This window comes from Leptopilina heterotoma, unplaced genomic scaffold, assembly GCF_015476425.1.
Source record: "Leptopilina heterotoma isolate Lh14 unplaced genomic scaffold, ASM1547642v1 Lhet_13, whole genome shotgun sequence".
Taxonomy (NCBI): Eukaryota; Metazoa; Arthropoda; class Insecta; order Hymenoptera; family Figitidae; genus Leptopilina; species Leptopilina heterotoma.
In genome coordinates, this window is record NW_025110848.1 from 979682 (window position 1) to 990705 (window position 11024).

The 11024-nt window shown below is 21.7% G+C and overlaps 1 protein-coding gene across 2 annotated transcripts in view; it reads right to left on the reverse strand.

The window, feature by feature from the left end:
- LOC122512891 (cubilin-like) overlaps nucleotides 1-11024 on the reverse strand; it is a 150212-nt gene that overhangs the window by 113969 nt on the left and 25219 nt on the right. The gene's annotated exons all lie outside the window — the stretch shown is intronic.

Consider the following 11024-nt stretch of genomic DNA (forward strand, 5'->3'; position numbering starts at 1 on the left):
TTTGGCAAAATAAATATTTTTAAAAAATTCTATTCAGCAGTTAATTTGCATAATAAAAATCTTATAACTGTAAAACAAATAAATTATTGACTAAAAATTGTATTAAAATTAATATTATAATATTTATGATATTTTCGTTAAAATAATATTTGAATAACGCTAATAAAGTATCAAATAATATTTGCCAATTGCCATTAAAATTTTTCATTTAATAAATAAAAAATCTTTTTAATAAAAATTCACCTTTTTCAATAATATAATTTTTTTATTTCAATTATAATAATTATTAAATAAATAGAAAATTCTCCCCAACGTCTTAATTTCCCACTTTTCTATTATAAATTATTTCACGAATAAAATACCAAAAGTAAAATTATAAAGATCATTTCTCGCAGCTGTGACTGATTATCCTCTCCAGTAAGTTCTTTCTATAATAATGAATCTTGGGGTGAATATTTTTTTAATTACATTCTCTCGCCTGTGTTGGTTGAAGTGAAAGAAAATTGTTCCATAAATTTTTTTTCTCTCCCTCTCCCCTTCATCCCCCCTTTCCTCTTTGCATGAAATGACCTGTTATTTGCCAATGTTTTGGCGTCCGGCTATACACGCAATGTATATATGAATAGATTGGAAAACGGAAGCGATGTCTGACCGCTTGGTCGAAAACCGGCGGTAATTCGTTTGGACCGTGTTAACTCGCCTATGGAGAGTTTGAAATCATGATTGTATTTTTTATTCCCCCCCCCTTTTTTTGTTTGCACTTTCCGGTATAACGCATTATTCCTCCTCTAGTTCAACAACAAACATTTATCTGCCACTATTCACTCATTTGGGTGGAAAATCTATGAAGCGTTGTTTTTTTTATAACAGAGCACTAACTTAATTTTTTAATATTTATAAATTGCTAATTTTAAATAAAATTAAAAAAATTTGTAAATTAAAGTGTGAAATCAAAATATATTAAAATTAATCTGCAATTATTAATTAAATTAATAATTTTTAGTTACAGTAAATAAAATTAAAGAGTGAATAATAAAAACTTTTTAGAGAATTAGAAAAATATTGAACTAAAATGGCAATTTTTTACGAGTATTAATTAATTATAAATTATTTAATTTTAGTAGGAAAAAATTGAAGTAGTAAATAAAAATTTTAATTAAAGTGCAATTGTTAGGTAGTTTAAAATTATTTAATTAAAAATTAAAATGTGAAATAAAAATAAAAATTATTTTGTACATATAAAATAAATGATTAATTATTAGTTTTGTCAAACAAAAATTAAAGTGTGAAGTAAGAAAAGAAACTATAAACTCAAAAAGTGTTGAAAAAATTTCTGACTTAAAATATTAATTATTCATTTAAAAAGAAATTAAAGTATGTGAAAAAAAGTGCAGAAAGTAAACTTGAAATACATTTAAGAAAAAAAAATCTAACGAATAAAAATGCTGTGGGGTTTGAATTTTAATGGATTCAAAACTTTCTTGTATAAGTAATATAAAGAGTAATATTCTTTTATTGATCCCACCCCTTCTATATCAAACTTTGCTTTCTAGAACCTTGCTTTCACATTTTCTGAATCGAAAACTCGAAATGGTTTTCCATTCAACTCTTAATAAATGAAAAAATTCTGACTCTTTGCATGTCAAATGTACAACAATGTTCTATACTATTTTCAGAATAAAAGGACCTTCCACTTCCTATTTCCGCTCCACAAAGAAATGCTGTTTTTTCTACTTTTTAAATATTGACATTAATGCAGATATTTATAATGTACATTCATTTCTGTCTATTTTAGAAATTAATAAAAAAAAATAATTCCTCAAAGCCTTCACTTTCCCCGCGACTAATATATTACTTTATTCTCACTTTTTTAATTATTTTTTATTATTAATTAATCTTATACTATTTTTTTCATTTTTTATTTAAACAATCCGTGTAATTTTAAATCAAGTATAAACTAATGAAAAAATGTTTTCTATATAGTTAGTTTTCTATATAGTTTCTATATAGTTTTCTATATTTAGTTTTCTATGTTTTCTATATAGTTTCTATATAGTTATAAAACAATTTTACTTTATAAATTTAATTTTATGAATAAACTGTAAATTAAATTATTTTATAATTTATATTTTTAATTATTATTTATAAATTATTATTCAACTGAAAAAATTATTTCTTATTGTTTCATTTAATAGTAGAAAAAATCGTTCTAAATAAAGTTTTAATTTTTTCCTCACCTAATATTTTGTTTCATTCACTCTTTTATTAATTATAATGATTAATTTTTTATTAAAACAGTTTCATTCTTCATCATAAAAATAAAAGTTTTAGTTTTTAATCAGTTAATAATTTTTACTTTCGCATTGTATTTTAAATAATTACATAATTTCAAATTTTTTAACAGCGTGAAATTAACATTTCTTTCTTTCGTTTCTTTTTTTTGGAGAAAAATAATACATGTGAAAATAAAAAGTAAAAAGCGGGGTGGAAGAAAAAATATTATTTTAAATATGAAAATGTTCATATTATATAAATTTACAACGTATGTTGTATATATATATATATATGTATAACATTCTTCCGCACGGTGAATCGCGAAAGAGCAAATTACAAAAAGGCGTAAAGTCGGGAGTCAAGTTTTTTACTCGTTTCCTCTTTTCTATATATATTTATACGTATATATATGTATACAGTGGTTGTTCATTGGTAAAGAAACTTTCGACCGGAAAATGAGAAGAAGGTTCTCGTATGCACGTGAAAAAACACGAAAAAATAAAACACTTATTTTTAAAAAAAGATGAATTTGTCGCCAATTTCCCTTTTTTTCTTCTATTTTTTAATAAAAAAAAAAAAGTTTTTTAAAAATTAGCCTTTCATGTTGTATTTTGAACTTATTTCCTTTTTAAAAGATAAATTTGGTGCCAATTTCCTTTTTTTTCTTTTATTTTTAAATAAAAAAAAGTTTTTTAAAAATTAGCCTTTTATGTCGTATTTTGAACTTTTTTTTTAAAAGATAAATTTGGCGCCAATTTCCTTTTTTTTTTATTTTTTAGAAAAATAGTTTTTAAAAAATTAGGTTTTCATGCAAATTCTTAAAAAAAAAATTTTCTATATATAAAGCTAAATTCTCAAGTATATAAAAAATATTTCTGTTTTTCGGAAGAGAACATTTTTCGAAAACATTTCTAAATTTTTTAAAAATCGTAAAGAAAGCATTGATTTTGGTTGTTACTCTTGGACTTAATAACAACAAATAAAAAAAAGAAATCTTATTTCAAAATTAGCTTTTCTTGTCGTATTTTCGAAAAAAAAATTTTTTCTAAGAAAAGAAGAAAATTTTGAAGCAAAAAAATATTCTGTTTTTCTAACTAAAACCTAATCCAATATTCTCTTGAACTTTCTTGTACGTAGAGAAACTTGAAGAATGTTAAACTTTTTTACCGGTAAAATTAAGATTCAACCGATGAGATTTACCCTCAAGAGAAAGAAAGAGAAAGAGGGAGAGAGGATATATTTTTATTTTCTTTGATCTTTTGACATGAATTTTCAGAATCTCCATCAGTAGTTTCAACGGAATATTCCATTTTGTTTTTCAATTCCTATAAGGTTTTTATTCAATTCAAAACGAATACCCTCTGGAACAAAATATCTGACTCGATATATATAATTCGAAAATGTTATATAAAAAATTTCCTAGTAAAAAAAAAATTCCTACCTATATGTTAAGTAACAAAAAAATAATTGTCGAATAATTTGATTACATTTTTATTCAACTTTTTATTAATATTCTTTATTATTTTTATTTAGCTGAATTTTTATTCAACCAAATTTATTTTTAACAGGATATTTATTTGATTGAATATTTATAAAAACAGAATTTAATTGAATGCAAATTATATTTGATTAACATTTTTATTTAATAAAATTTTCATTACACCGTATTCTTATTTAGCTGAATTTTTATTTAACCAAATTTATTTACAACAGGATTTTTATTTGATTAAAATGGCCTAACGAAAATTCAGTCAAATGAACAATTATTTTAATGAAAATTTGGCTAAATGAATATATGTTGGAAATAATTTACTTAACAAAAATTCAGTTAAAAAATCTGTTAAACGAATATTTATGTTAATGGAAATTTGGCCAATTAAAAATTCGGCCTAACGAAAATTCAGTCAAATGAAGAATTATTTTAATGAAAATTTGGCTAAAAGAATATTTTTAAATATAAAAATTTTCTTAAGTAAATAATCTGCTGAACAAAAATTCGGTTGAAAGAAATTCTGTTAAACGATTATTAATTTTTATAGAGATTTGACTAATTGGAAATTTGGCCTAATGAAAATTCGGAAAATTAAATATTTCTCTAAGTAGAAATTTGTCCGAATGAATATTTAGAAAAGTAAAAAAATTCTTAAATGAAAAATTTGATTAATGAAAGCAGAATTGAAAAAAATTCCTTTAAACGGATATTTTTATGAATGGAAATTTGGCTAATTAAAAATTAAGAAAAATGGAAATTCAATAAAAAAAAAATTTTATTCAAGTTGAAATTTTTCAAAATTAATACCAAAGAAATAAAAGTTCCGTAACGTGGAGAATTTGCTAAATGAAAATTCGCCTAAAAGAATATTCGGCATAATAAATATTTAGCTTCGCAAAAATGTTGACCCAATCAAAATTCGACTGAATGAAAATTTCGTCGAAGCAATAATTCTTCAGTTGGAAATTTGGCTAAATTAGAAAATAAAAAAACGTTTGTAATTTTTAATGAAATTTAATTGAAATTTGGCTAAATGAAAATTTCAAGACAAGGAAAATATGAAAGTTCGTTTAAATAGAGAATTTTGACAGAAAAAAATTGCAAAAAAAAATAATATTCCCATGATGTAAATTAATAAAGAATAATTAACAAAGACAAAAATTTGGTGTTATTTCGAGTAATATTAAACGTCTACAAAGTATATTTTGTTGGATTTAATTGAATAGAATTAATGCAAGCGTGTAACAATTATGATTCGCTGAGGTTGAATGAAGCGTTAGGGAGAACACAAACCGGTCGAGTCAACGCGCCGACCGACGTGGATTAATAGCGTGGTGGCTCGTATACTTGAATCTAATTGAATTGGATTAACGAGTGAATAGCAATTATGGCAACATTTCAAACCAAGTGCGACAACCATCTCATTTTCTAAACGAATCCGCTATTCCTAATTAGACAAATCCAAGTTATCTGCGTCGTGTATCAAAGTCAAAACTCACTTTGGATAATGAAAATTATACAACTGGTTGAGCAAATATTTTTTTTATTTTTTCTCCAGAAGAAAAAATATTTTCAAAAATGGAATTTTTGTTTAACAGAAGTTATAGTTGGCTGAATTTTTATTTAACCAAATTTTTATTTAACAGACGTTCCATTTGACTGAATTTTCATTAAGCCAGAAATCCATGAAATGCAAATTAGTACTAATGCAAATAATGTTTAATTAAATTTTTATTTAACCAAATTTTCACTAAAAGGAATTCTTACTAAGTAAATTTTTATTTAGCCAAATTTATTCTGAACATAATTTTTAATCTAAAAAATTTCTACCAACCAATTTTTATTTAACCAGATTTCTATTTATAAAAATTCATTTTGATCAGCGTTAGTATTTAACTAAATTTCCAGCAAAATTCTTTTCTAACTAAATTTTTGTTTAACCGAATATTTATTGAACAGATTTTTATTTGAATGAATTTCCATTTAACCTTATTTCTTTTTATTTGTTTCAAATAAATTTTATTTGGTTTTAATAAAATTTAATTTGTTTCAAATAAAAACTTTATTTATATCGAATACAATTATTATTTAAAACAAATAAATGATTTAAAATTCTTTGCGATAAATGTGTGATTAATTGACTTAAATAAATTATATTTTGTTTAAATAAAATTTTTCTCTGTAGATTTATATTGAATGAACAGTTTTATTTAACCAAATTTCTACTAAACGAAATTCTTTTTCGATTGAATTCTTATTTAACGAAATATCTATTGAACAAAATTTTCTATTGATTCAATTATTAGAAAAATAAATTTCTATTGGATTTAATTTGTATTTTTGACTAAACTTTTTTCAACCGAATTTCTATTAAATTGAATTTTTGTTTGGCTAAATTTTTATTTTACTTCAATGAAAATTCGCATAAACAAATATTTGTTTTAATGAAAATTTATCTAATTAAATATTTTCAAAAAGAAAAAACTAGTTAATGTAAAAAATTTGCTAAATAAAAATTCGGATTAAGTAAAATTCGGCTAAATGAAAATTACATCAAAGTAATACTTATTTAATTGGATATTATACTTAATGAACCAGGACATAAAAATTAAGTTAAATAAAAATTCAACGAAACGAATATTCATTATAATGGAAATTTGGATAAGTATTCTGGGAAATAAAAGTTTAGTAAAATGAAAAACTTTCTACACGAATATTCATTAAAATGGAAATTTTGGCTAAATGAAAATTCCACTACAGGAATATTCATTAAAATGAAAAATTTGGCTAAATAAAAAAAAATCTGAAATAGAAAATTTTGTTTATGTGTAGAATTTGCAAAATAAAAATTCGGTGAAAGTAAAATTTGTTGAAACGAATATTTATTTCCACGAAAATTTTATTAATTGAAAATTCGCCAAAATAAAATTTTATTAAGCGAATACTTCATTAACCTGATGAATATTTGGTTACTCGGAAACTCGCCCTACCAAAATTCAGTCAAAAGAAAACTTATTATTATTTTAATGAAAATTTGGCTAAATAAAAATTTTATTTTACAAAAATTTGAATAATTAGAGAATTTGCCTAAAAAAATTTTATTCAAATTCGGTTAAGAGAAATTGGGTTGAATGAATATTTAATTGAATGAAAATTTGGCTAAATTATTATTCTGTGAAATAGAAATTCGCTAAATAAAATTTCGTTAGAGTTAAAATTACCTTAATTAACATAAAAAAACTACTGCGTATAAAAATTTAATTAAATATTATAAAGCTAACAGCAGATTACTATCAAAATTGGTACAAATTAACGAAATCCCATTAATATCTATAATTTATTTGAAAAATTAATTTCATCCCCATGGGAGATAATATACTAATTCGAAAAAAAAAACAAAATTGAATTTTATCGTTCAAGTGAATTTTCTTTTGCCCACCATTATTTTATCCAGCTAACATTATTGCTGAAATTTTTAAGCTTCGAAACTAGTAAAGAAATAAATTAACGTAAACTTGATGTTCAAACTGTGGAGCGTGAAGTAAAAGTTTCAGATAAAACTTTCATGAGTAAGGACTAACTAAAGCAGTTTGAAGCCTTAAATTCGTAAAGCGCGCTAATGGACTCTGTTTTTAGTATCAGATGAGATCGTCTTTTGTTGGCTTCACATGTATATATTTTTTACATATAAAGCTTTATATTTTATACACAGAAATATTTAATTATCAAATTGAAAAATTTTATCCTATAGGTATATTGTTATTATTTTTATTATTATTATTATTATTATTATTATTATTTTTATTTTTATTTTATTATTATTAATTTCTATTATACGTTCCTAAAAAAATTATTAATCGTAAAATTAATTATTTAATTAAAAATGAAAATTAATAAAATGAATAATATTTAAAAAATTATAATTATTATTGGTATAATAATAAAATAATAATAATAATAATAATAATAATAATAATAATAATAATAAAACTTGACTCAGAGTGATCGATAAAATAATAATTATGTCTATATTATTTTCAATAATATTTTATATTTATGCAAATTTTTATTTATAGAGTTCACGTAATTTGTTTATATTTTATAGAAATTTTGAATTAAAAAAAGAAAAAAAACAACTGAGAGCAATTTTATTAATACAGACGAAATAAATACTTTCATGTATACCGACCCAGTAAAATATAATTAATAAGTACATAATGAGAATTTAATACTGGAATAAACAAAAAATATGAAATTTAATATTACAGAATTATTAATTTTCATCTATCATATTGCAGGAATCATTAATTACACGCTTCAATTTAATTGCATTCATAACGTGAATTTCAAATATGTTACTGTAGAAATCAACGATACGATTAAATTTTGTTATTTAGTAATTAATTACATTTCACTTATTTATGAATGAATTTTACAGTATTTCGTATTGTAAATTATGAATGCAATTCTATTTTAATTCCATCTTGCTGTAATTAATTTTTCATAAAATACAATCATTAAATAATAATGGTTATTCATTTATTGATGAAATTTAGGTACTGTACAAAAATATTTAATGTCTACGTGATTTTAAATTTTTTTATAATTTACATAAACTGTAGAAAATATTTTTATATATATTCTGCTTTTTGAATTAAAGATTTTTAAAAATTTTAATCCAAGAATTGAGTGCTTTTCAAATAATAAAAATAATAATTATTTATTTACTGTATAAAAACAAATTCATTAAATTAATTAAAAAACATTTTTTTCATCAAATTTGATATTTGTCATTAATAAAAATTAATAGTAAACATAAAAAAAAATTCAAAAAAACCACTTTTAACAAAATTTTAAGTCAAATTTTAATTCATACTAACTTTGCTACTATTTTGATTAATCAAAAATTTTCTAACTTTAATTTTTAAAAGTTTTTACTATAAATAACTGTCAAATTTTTGTCAAAAAAAAAATTGAATAAATCCTAGTTTTTCACTTTGTTTTTGTAAAATTTGTAAACCTCCCAATAAAATATTTTTACTTCAAGCCAACGAAAATACATTAAACATCAATGCGAATTATTTCACTCTTAATTTTAAAAGTAGAAAATCGATGAGAAAAAAATCGTAAAAAATTCTAATGGAAAGAAGAGTCTTTCGCGCGGAATTTCAAAGAAGTAACTTTTTTCCGGAAATGAGTTTCCTCGAAATGACGTTTCGATTAGCAGCAAATGTGACACTGACTGATGAGTTGTTAATGTTGATGAGAAACCTTAGTGTATTTTTTCCCTCCTCCCTCCCCCCCATAGACACAGTCTCAAAAGTGAGTTTGATCATTTCAGATACCAAAAACTTATTGTAATTGTCGAGTGCACTCAGCACTAAATGTTTAAATCACCCTAATAATAGTGATTCTCTACTTCCATCGAAAACTGTACAGTCAACGGGAAAAAAGAAGTTAAAGAAGAAATAACAAAAAAAGTGAAAGATTTTTTTCATTTTCACTTTCATTTTCATTTTGACAGATTTTTATTTTCATTTTCATTTTCATTTTCATTTTCATTTTCATTTTCATTTTCATTTTCATTTTCATTTTCATTTTCATTTTCATTTTCATTTTCATTTTCATTTTCATTTTCATTTTCATTTTCATTTTCATTTTCATTTTCATTTTCATTTTCATTTTCATTTTCATTTTCATTTTCATTTTCATTTTCATTTTCATTTTCATTTTCATTTTCATTTTCATTTTCATTTTCATTTTCATTTTCATTTTCATTTTCATTTTCATTTTCATTTTCATTTTCATTTTCATTTTCATTTTCATTTTCATTTTCATTTTCATTTTCATTTTCATTTTTATTTTCACTTTCATTTTCACTATGAAAGACTTCTTATTTTTATTTTCAATTTTTTTGTTACTCTGAAAGTGAAAATAAATAATAAAAAATTTATCAAGATGAAAGTGAAAATTAATGTGAAAAAAAATGAAAATCTACCAAAGTGAAAGTAAAAATGAAAATCAAATTAAATATCTATGAAAGTGAAAGTAAGAATGAAAGTCAAATTAAATATCTATGAAAGTGAAAGTAAAAATGAAAGTCAAATAAGGCTGATAATTTGCTTTATAAACAAAAATCGCAGGAATAAATAAAATTTAGTTAATAATTAAAATTTAGATTCCTTAAAATAAGGAGAAAGTTGTGTCCCTAAACTTTTGAAAGTATAAGTTACCGAAATTTATTTGCTTCTTTCTGAAAATCAAATTTTACTATAATTTCATATGTTTACAGTTTTAAACATATATTGTTTATATTTAAAATTATTTTATATGTTAACAAATAAATTATAAACTTTGAAAATGTTTAATTAAAATTTTTTATTTCTATTGAAATCAATTTTTAAAAAACATTTATCAGGAAAAAATATTTCGTTCATTTCAAAATTCAGAATTTTTTGAACACATCAAGTTTACAAAAACTGATAAAAATATAGAAACTTTTTTTCTAATTCTGATTTCTAAACAGATATAACATAAAATTTATAAAAATAATTTCTAACAAAACAAAAGAAATACATAAATTAAAATTAAAAATACTTGAATATTGTTTAAATTTTAAATAAACTAAAATTTCCAACTGAATTTTAGTTTAAAATATTCGATGAATTGGAATTGCGAAGTATAAAATTTTCTACAAACTAAATTTAGAGATAACTAAGATTTTAATCGATGAAAGTTTTTAAAAGTTTTTAAAAGATTTGAACTAAAATATTAATTTAATAATTAAATATTTTTAGAGGGTAAACTTTGATTAAATATATATTTGAACAATTTGTTCGGAAAATGAAAAAATAAAATGTTCTGAAAGTTTAAATTAACAAAATTTACTTATTTCTTTTTCAATATAAAATTTTTTTTATAAAAATTTTGCGTCAATATTTCTTTCGTGTTTTTCAAAAATTGATAAATCTATACTTTTAAAGCTTTTTTCAAATTTGATTTTTATGTACGATACAACATAAAATTCATAAAAATCATGTTTAAGAAAAAGATGTTAAAACAATTTTTAATTAATTAGCATTTTAATGAATCTTAATTTTAGATTTTAAAATTTTTTCTTTATAAATATTTTCAAAAATTACTGTCTTCAATAGGAATCAACAGCCTAAGTTAAACATTGTCTATAATTTTTATTTTGAAACAAATTTCGTGAAATTAATTTTACTTGTTAATCTTTGAAATTCCAATTCATTTTATT